We start from the raw sequence: 7,548 nt of genomic DNA, 5'->3' as shown, positions 1-7,548 counted from the left end.
GGTTTTGATGGTTTCCTGTCTCACATTCAGGTCCTTTATCCATTTTGAGTTTATTTTTGTGGATGGTGTGAGAAAGTGGTCTAGTTTCAACCTTCTGCATGTTGCTGTCCAGTTCTCCCAGCACCATTTGTTAAAGAGACTGTCTTTTTTCCATTGGATGTTCTTTCCTGCTTTGTCAAAGATGAGTTGGCCATACGTTTGTGGGTCTAGTTCTGGGGTTTCTATTCTATTCCATTGGTCTATGTGTCTGTTTTTATGCCAATACCATGCTGTCTTGATGATGACAGCTTTGTAGTAGAGGCTAAAGTCTGGGATTGTGATGCCTCCTGCTTTGGTCTTCTTCTTCAAAATTACTTTGGCTATTCGGGGCCTTTTGTGGTTCCATATGAATTTTAGGATTGCTTGTTCTAGTTTCGAGAAGAATGCTGGTGCAATTTTGATTGGGATTGCATTGAATGTGTAGATAGCTTTGGGTAGTATTGACATTTTGACAATATTTATTCTTCCAATCCATGAGCAGGGAATGTCTTTCCATTTCTTTATATCTTCTTCAATTACCTGCATAAGCTTTCTATAGTTTTCAGCATACAGATCTTTTACATCTTTGGTTAGATTTATTCCTAGGTATTTTATGCTTCTTGGTGCAATTGTGAATGGGATCAGTTTCTTCATTTGTCTTTCTGTTGCTTCATTGTTAGTGTATAAGAATGCAACTGATTTCTGCACATTGATTTTGTATCCTGCAACTTTGCTGAATTCATGTATCAGTTCTAGCAGACTTTTGGTGGAGTCTATCGGATTTTCCATGTATAATATCATGTCATCTGCAAAAAGCGAAAGCTTGACTTCGTCTTTGCCAATTTTGATGCCTTTGATTTCCTTTTGTTGTCTGATTGCTGATGCTAGAACTTCCAGCACTATATTAAACAACAGCGGTGACAGTGGGCATCCCTGTCGTGTTCCTGATCTCAGGGAAAAAGCTCTCAGTTTTTCCCCGTTGAGGATGATGTTAGCTGTGGGCTTTTCATAAATAGCCTTTATGATCTTTAAGTATGTTCCTTCTATCCCGACTTTCTCAAGGGTTTTTATTAAGAAAGGGTGCTGGATTTTGTCAAAGGCCTTTTCTGCATCGATTGACAGGATCATATGGTTCTTCTCTTTTTTTTTGTTAATGTGATGTATCACGTTGATCGATTTGCGAATGTTGAACCAGCCCTGCATCCCAGGAATGAATCCCACTTGATCATGGTGAATAATTCTTTTTATATGCTGTTGAATTCGATTTGCTAGTATCTTATTAAGAATTTTTGCATCCATATTCATCAGGGATATTGGCCTGTAGTTCTCTTTTTTTACTGGGTCTCTGTCTGGTTTAGGAATCAAAGTAATACTGGCTTCATAGAATGAGTCTGGAAGTTTTCCTTCCCTTTCTATTTCTTGGAATAGCTTGAGAAGGATAGGTATTATCTCTGCTTTAAATGTCTGGTAGAACTCCCCTGGGAAGCCATCTGGTCCTGGACTCTTATTTGTTGGGAGATTTTTGATAACCGATTCAATTTATTCGCTGGTTATGGGTCTGTCCAAGCTTTCTATTTCCTCCTGATTGAGTTTTGGAAGAGTGTGGGTGTTTAGAAATTTGTCCATTTCTTCCAGGTTGTCCAATTTGCTGGCATATAATTTTTCATAGTATTCCCTGATAATTGTTTGTATCTCTGAGGGATTGGTTGTAATCATTCCATTTTCATTCATGATTTTATCTATTTGGGTCATCTCCCTTTTCTTTTTGAGAAGCCTGGCTAGAGGTTTGTCAATTTTGTTTATTTTTTCAAAAAACCAACTCTTGGTTTCGTTGATCTGCTCTACAGTTTTTTTAGATTCTATATTGTTTATTTCTGCTCTGATCTTTATTATTTCTCTTCTTCTGCTGGGTTTAGGCTGCCTTTGCTGTTCTGCTTCTATTTCCTTTAGGTGTGCTGTTAGATTTTGTATTTGGGATTTTTCTTGTTTCTTGAGATAGGCCTGGATTGCAATGTATTTTCCTCTCAGGACTGCCTTCGCTGCATCCCAAAGCGTTTGGATTGTTGTATTTTCATTTTCGTTTGTTTCCATATATATTTTAATTTCTTCTCTAATTGCCTGGTTGACCCACTCATTCGTTAGTAGGGTGTTCTTTAACCTCCATGCTTTTGGAGGTTTTCCAGACTTTTTCCTGTGGTTGATTTCAAGCTTCATAGCATTGTGGTCTGAAAGTATGCATGGTATAATTTCAATTCTTGTAAACTTATGAAGGGCTGTTTTGTGACCCAGTATATGATCTATCTTGGAGAATGTTCCATGTGCACTCGAGAAGAAAGTATATTCTGTTGCTTTGGGATGCAGAGTTCTAAATATATCTGTCAAGTCCATCTGATCCAATGTATCATTCAGGGCCCTTGTTTCTTTATTGACTGTGTGTCTAGATGATCTATCCATTTCTGTAAGTGGGGTGTTAAAGTCCCCTGCAATGACCACATTCTTATCAATAAGGTTGCTTATGTTTATGAGTAATTGTTTTATATATCTGGGGGCTCGGGTATTTGGCGCATAGACATTTATAATAGTTAGCTCTTCCTGGTGGATAGACCCTGTGATTATTATATAATGCCCTTCTTCATCTCTTGTTACAGCCTTTAGTTTAAAGTCTAGTTTGTCTGATATAAGTATGGCTACTCCAGCTTTCTTTTGGCTTCCAGGAGCATGATAAATAGTTCTCCATCCCCTCACTCTCAATCTAAAGGTGTCCTCCGATCTAAAATGAGTCTCTTGTAGACAGCAAATAGATGGGTCTTGTTTTTTTATCCATTCTGATACCCTATGTCTTTTAGTTGGCGCATTTAATCCATTTACATTCAGTGTTATTATAGAAAGATATGGGTTTAGAGTCATTGTGATGTCTGTATGTTTTATGCTTGTAGTGATGTCTCTGGTACTTTGTCTCACAGGATCCCCCTTAGGATCTCTTGTAGGGCTGGTTTCGTGGTGACAAATTCCTTCAGTTTTTGTTTGTTTGGGAAGACCTTTATCTCTCCTTCTATTCTAAATGACAGACTTGCTGGATAAAGGATTCTCGGCTGCATATTTTTTCTGTTTAGCACACTGTAGATATCGTGCCAAGCCTTTCTGGCCTGCCAAGTTTCAAAGGAGAGATCAGTCACGAGTCTTATAGGTCTCCCTTTATATGTGAGGGCACGTTTATCCCTTGCTGCTTTCAGAATTTTCTCTTTATCCTTGTATTTTGCCAGTTTCACTATGATATGTCGTGCAGAAGATCGATTCAAGTTACGTCTGAAGGGAGTTCTCTGTGCCTCTTGGATTTCAATGCCTTTTTCCTTCCCCAGTTCAGGGAAGTTCTCAGCTATAATTTGTTCAAGTACCCCTTCAGCACCTTTCCCTCTCTCTTCCTCCTCTGGGATACCAATTATGCGTATATTATTTTTTTTTAGTGTATCACTTAGTTCTCTAATTTTCCCCTCATACTCCTGGATTTTTTTATCTCTCTTTCAGCTTCCTCTTTCTCCATAACTTTATCTTCTAGTTCACCTATTCTCTCCTCTGCCTCTTCAAGCCGAGCCATCGTGGTTTCCATTTTGTTTTGCATTTCGTTTAAAGCGTTTTTCAACTCCTCGTGACTGTTCCTTAGTCCCTCGATCTTTGTGGCAAGAGATTCTCTGCTGTCCTGTATACTGTTTTCAAGCCCAGCGATTAATTTTATGACTATTATTCTAAATTCACTTTCTGTTATATTATTTAAATCCTTTTTGATCAGTTCATTAGCTGTTGTTATTTCCTGGAGATTCTTCTGAGGGGAATTCTTCCGTTTGGTCATTTTGGAGAGTCCCTGGCGTGGTGAGGACCTGCAGTGCACTTCCCCTGTGCTGTGGTGTATAACTGGAGTTAGTGGGCGGGGCCGCAGTCCCACCCGATGTCTGCTCCCAGCCCACTGCTGGGGCCACAGTCAGACTGGTGTGTGCCTTCTCTTCCCCTCTCCTAGGGGCGGGATTCACTGTGGGGTGGCGTGGCCCGTCTGGGCTACTTGCACACTGCCAGGCTTGTGTTGCTGGGGATCTGGCGTATTAGCTGGGGTGGGTAGGCAAGGTGCACGGGGGCGGGAGGGGCAGGCTTAGCTCGCTTCTCCTTAGGTGATCCACTTCAGGAGGGGCCCTGTGGCAGCGAGGGAGTCAGATCCGCTGTCGGAGGTTTGGCTCCGCAGGAGCACAGAGTTGGGTGTTTGCGCGGAGCGAGCAAGTTCCCTGGCAGGAACTGGTTCCCTTTGGGATTTTGGCTGGGGGATGGGCGGGGGAGATGGCGCTGGCGCCTTTGTTCCCCGCCAAGCTGAGCTCTGCCGTCCGGGGGCTCAGCAGCTCTCCCTCCCTTTGTCCTCCAGCCTTCCCGCTTTCCGCGCAGAGCTGTTAACTTCTGACCTCCCAGACGCTAAGTCGCGCTTGCTGTCGGAACACAGTCCGTCCGGCCCCTCCGCTTTTGCCGGCCAGACTCGGGGCTCCGCTTGGCCGGCGAGCCGCCCCTCCGCCCCGGCTCCCTCCCGCCGGTCCGTGGAGCGCGCACCGCCTCGCCGCCCTTCCTACCCTCTTCCGTGGGCCTCTCGTCTGCGCTTGACTCCGGAGACTCCCTTCTGCTAATCCTCTGGCGGTTTTCTGGGTTCTTTAGGCAGGTGTAGGTGGAATCTAAGTGATCGGCAGGACACGCTGTGAGCCCCGCATCCTCCTACGCCGCCATCTTCCGGAACCTCCGAAAGTAAACTTTTAAAGGAAATCTAAATCCAGCTCCAACGTGATTCGTTAAAAATTCGATCTTTGGGGGACCTGGGTGGCTCAGTTGGTTAGGCGTCCAGCTTTGGTTCAGGTCATGGCCTCACAGTCCATGGGTTCGAGCCCCACATCTGGCTCTGTGCTGACAGCTCAGAGCCTGGAGTCTGCATTGCATTCTGTGTCTCCCTCTCTCTCTGTCCCTCCCCCACTGGCACTGTCTCTCTTTCTCTCAAAGATAAGCGTTAAAAAAAATTGGACCTTTGCCACAACAAAACTATTGTCCATACAAAAATTAGATCTACTGCTAATGTGTTCTGAAGGAAAGTTAATTTTAGGGGAATATTTTTCAAGGTTAAAAGGACAGGGAAATGATTGGGTATGAAATTGAAAGGAATAGTCTGTGTCAAATGTTAATATAATTTAACTAGCAATCAAAAGGGAGAGCTGGTAGGAATTTAAACTTTAAAACCAAGAACTAAATGTTTATGAGGAGAGACTGCTTCAGAATGTGGAACAGCTAAGGCTTGCTTTAACTGTTTAGTTATCATTTGGGTCTTAATGGTGCATAGTTCATGGTAGTAGTCAGAATTTTGTAGATATGAAATGCAAACATAAATGGCTTACACAAATGACTGCTATTTTTAATTTTCATTGCTTGATTATGGTCCTTAAAACATGCATAGGGTAATATGCTACTTAAAAAAAATTTATTGCTTGGGGCGCCTGGGTGGCTCAGTTGGTTAAGCATCTGACTCTTGATTTTGACTTAGGTCATGATTTCACCATTTGTGAGTTCGAGCCCCACATCAGGCTCTGTGCTGACAGCACTGAGCCTGCTTGGGATTCTCTCTCTCTCTCTCTCTCTCTCTCTGCTCCTCCCCCACTCGTATGTGTGCACACTCTCTCTCAGAATAAATAAACTTTAAAAACAGCAACTTTCTTTGTTATATAGATTATTACATAAACTCAGTTTATACATTTTCCTCCATTGTTTAGAATCCCATTGTTGTGAGACTTAATCATTCTCTAAGTGAAGAAAATAGACATTCTTGATGGAAGCAGAAAAAGAGTAGAAAGAACACATGAGAGGTGGAAGGAGAGAGGTTAATAATAAAGGGAGAGAAAGGATTTCAGACAGCCTTCTTTACCTTCAGGGTGTCTTCATTTTTAATGAATGAAGATCTCTTACCCTAATCTGGGATAGCATAAAGCCTGTGAGGTGGAAATAAGGAGAACCTGATTCCAGTCCCTAATTCTACCACCTACAGTGCTGGGAGGTTTAGTGCATCTCTGTTGTCTGAAAATAATAATGCCCTACTCCATTGAGCTGAGGTAGGATCAGAAAGGCAATGTGCGTGTGTGTTGAGATTGGCATAGCAAATGCTGGCAGAAATGAAGCCTTGTTGAAATACCAGTGTGTGAGATTTGCTTCTTGTTTCTTTTGGAACTAGAATCTTAATTCCCATAGGCAATGGGTTTCCTTCCTGGGTCTCTGTGCACAGCCCCTGGGCAAGAGCTTGTGTGTTACTACTTTTTTTTAGGCCGGGCCATCTGAGAAGAGGGGTTGAGGGAAGATGAAGGGAGTCAGCACGGGACTGAAGAGCAACATGAGGGAAATTATAGACCTGGCTACCCCTTAAGTATCAGCAGAAGCGAATGCTTCATCTCCTGGGGGGTAGTGCCCTTATAAATGACTGCTTCAAAGGGCAGTCCATCTGTAGGGAACAGAGGAAAGAAAAGATTGTCATCCAGGTCTCTTATGGCCAAAGGACTGCACTGTGGGATGTTAACTTCCCCATGGTTGGGCATTCTTGGGACTCCCAGAAGATTCCATGACTTGTCATGCATGCCTGGATGCAAAAAGAGACCCTGGGGCTGGAAGTCAGTGCCTGCCTTGCAGGTGGGAGGTGATTCTCTGTTGGGCTGTGGGTGTATCTGAGTGAAAGTGGTCACAGCAATGGCTGGGCCTGAATATTCTCCAAAGACTTTAGAGACAGAGCAAGCTGAGACCATCTGAAATGGCACATAAATGGAGTCTGAGACTGGTAGCTCTATATAAGAACACCTACAAGCGTCTTTAAAAGGTGTTTGAGGACAAAGAAAAGAATTCCTTGAAAATAACTGAAGCTACTCTTTGATTTCAGAACCAACATAAGTACCTCATTGCTTACTGTATATGGTATGTATAGAGAAAAACTTACAGCTTTCTTTTTGATCTTAGCTGCTGCTTTTTGTGGAAGGGACTCTAATATCAGTGTGACTCAGAGGAGAGTCCCCATCGTCATGCTCTCTGACTTCTTGTTCATGGGGTCATATTGTTCTTGCCTTGAACTATCTACTTGCTTCGAGCTGTTACTGAAAACAGAATAGTTTTTAGCCCCCCCCCCCTTTTTTTTTGGTGTGCTTGCCCAAAGTACAATTCTTAGGTAGAAAATATTTTCCCAGAAAAGATTTCCCCAGAAAATCTTTTTGAGAAAAGGCTTTTTTCTACCTATTTCATGTTCTGCAAAACACTGTAGCTCTAGATCTCTTTTTAACTTGCCATATCTATCTATCTATCTATCTATCTATAAGTGGGCATTTTCTGGCTCTAACAGTAATGTGTATATTCAAAATTCCTTTTAGTGGGAGAGAAATTCCCAGCTACTGCACAATACAATGGAATCCATGATCCTTTCTTTGTAGCACTAATATACTCTTAATCTGGAAGGGGCGATTTGAAGCATACAAATTGTAACTATTT

General features: G+C 42.5%; 1 protein-coding gene across 1 annotated transcript in view; it reads left to right on the top strand.

Annotated features, from left to right (window-relative positions):
- The window catches only part of LOC125914289 (glutamate decarboxylase 1-like), a 78,239-nt gene that overhangs the window by 49,344 nt on the left and 21,347 nt on the right, over positions 1–7,548 (top strand).

Source organism: Panthera uncia, assembly GCF_023721935.1.
Source record: "Panthera uncia isolate 11264 chromosome D3 unlocalized genomic scaffold, Puncia_PCG_1.0 HiC_scaffold_8, whole genome shotgun sequence".
Lineage (NCBI taxonomy): Eukaryota > Metazoa > Chordata > Mammalia > Carnivora > Felidae > Panthera > Panthera uncia.
This window is presented reverse-complemented; position numbering and strand designations above follow the sequence as displayed.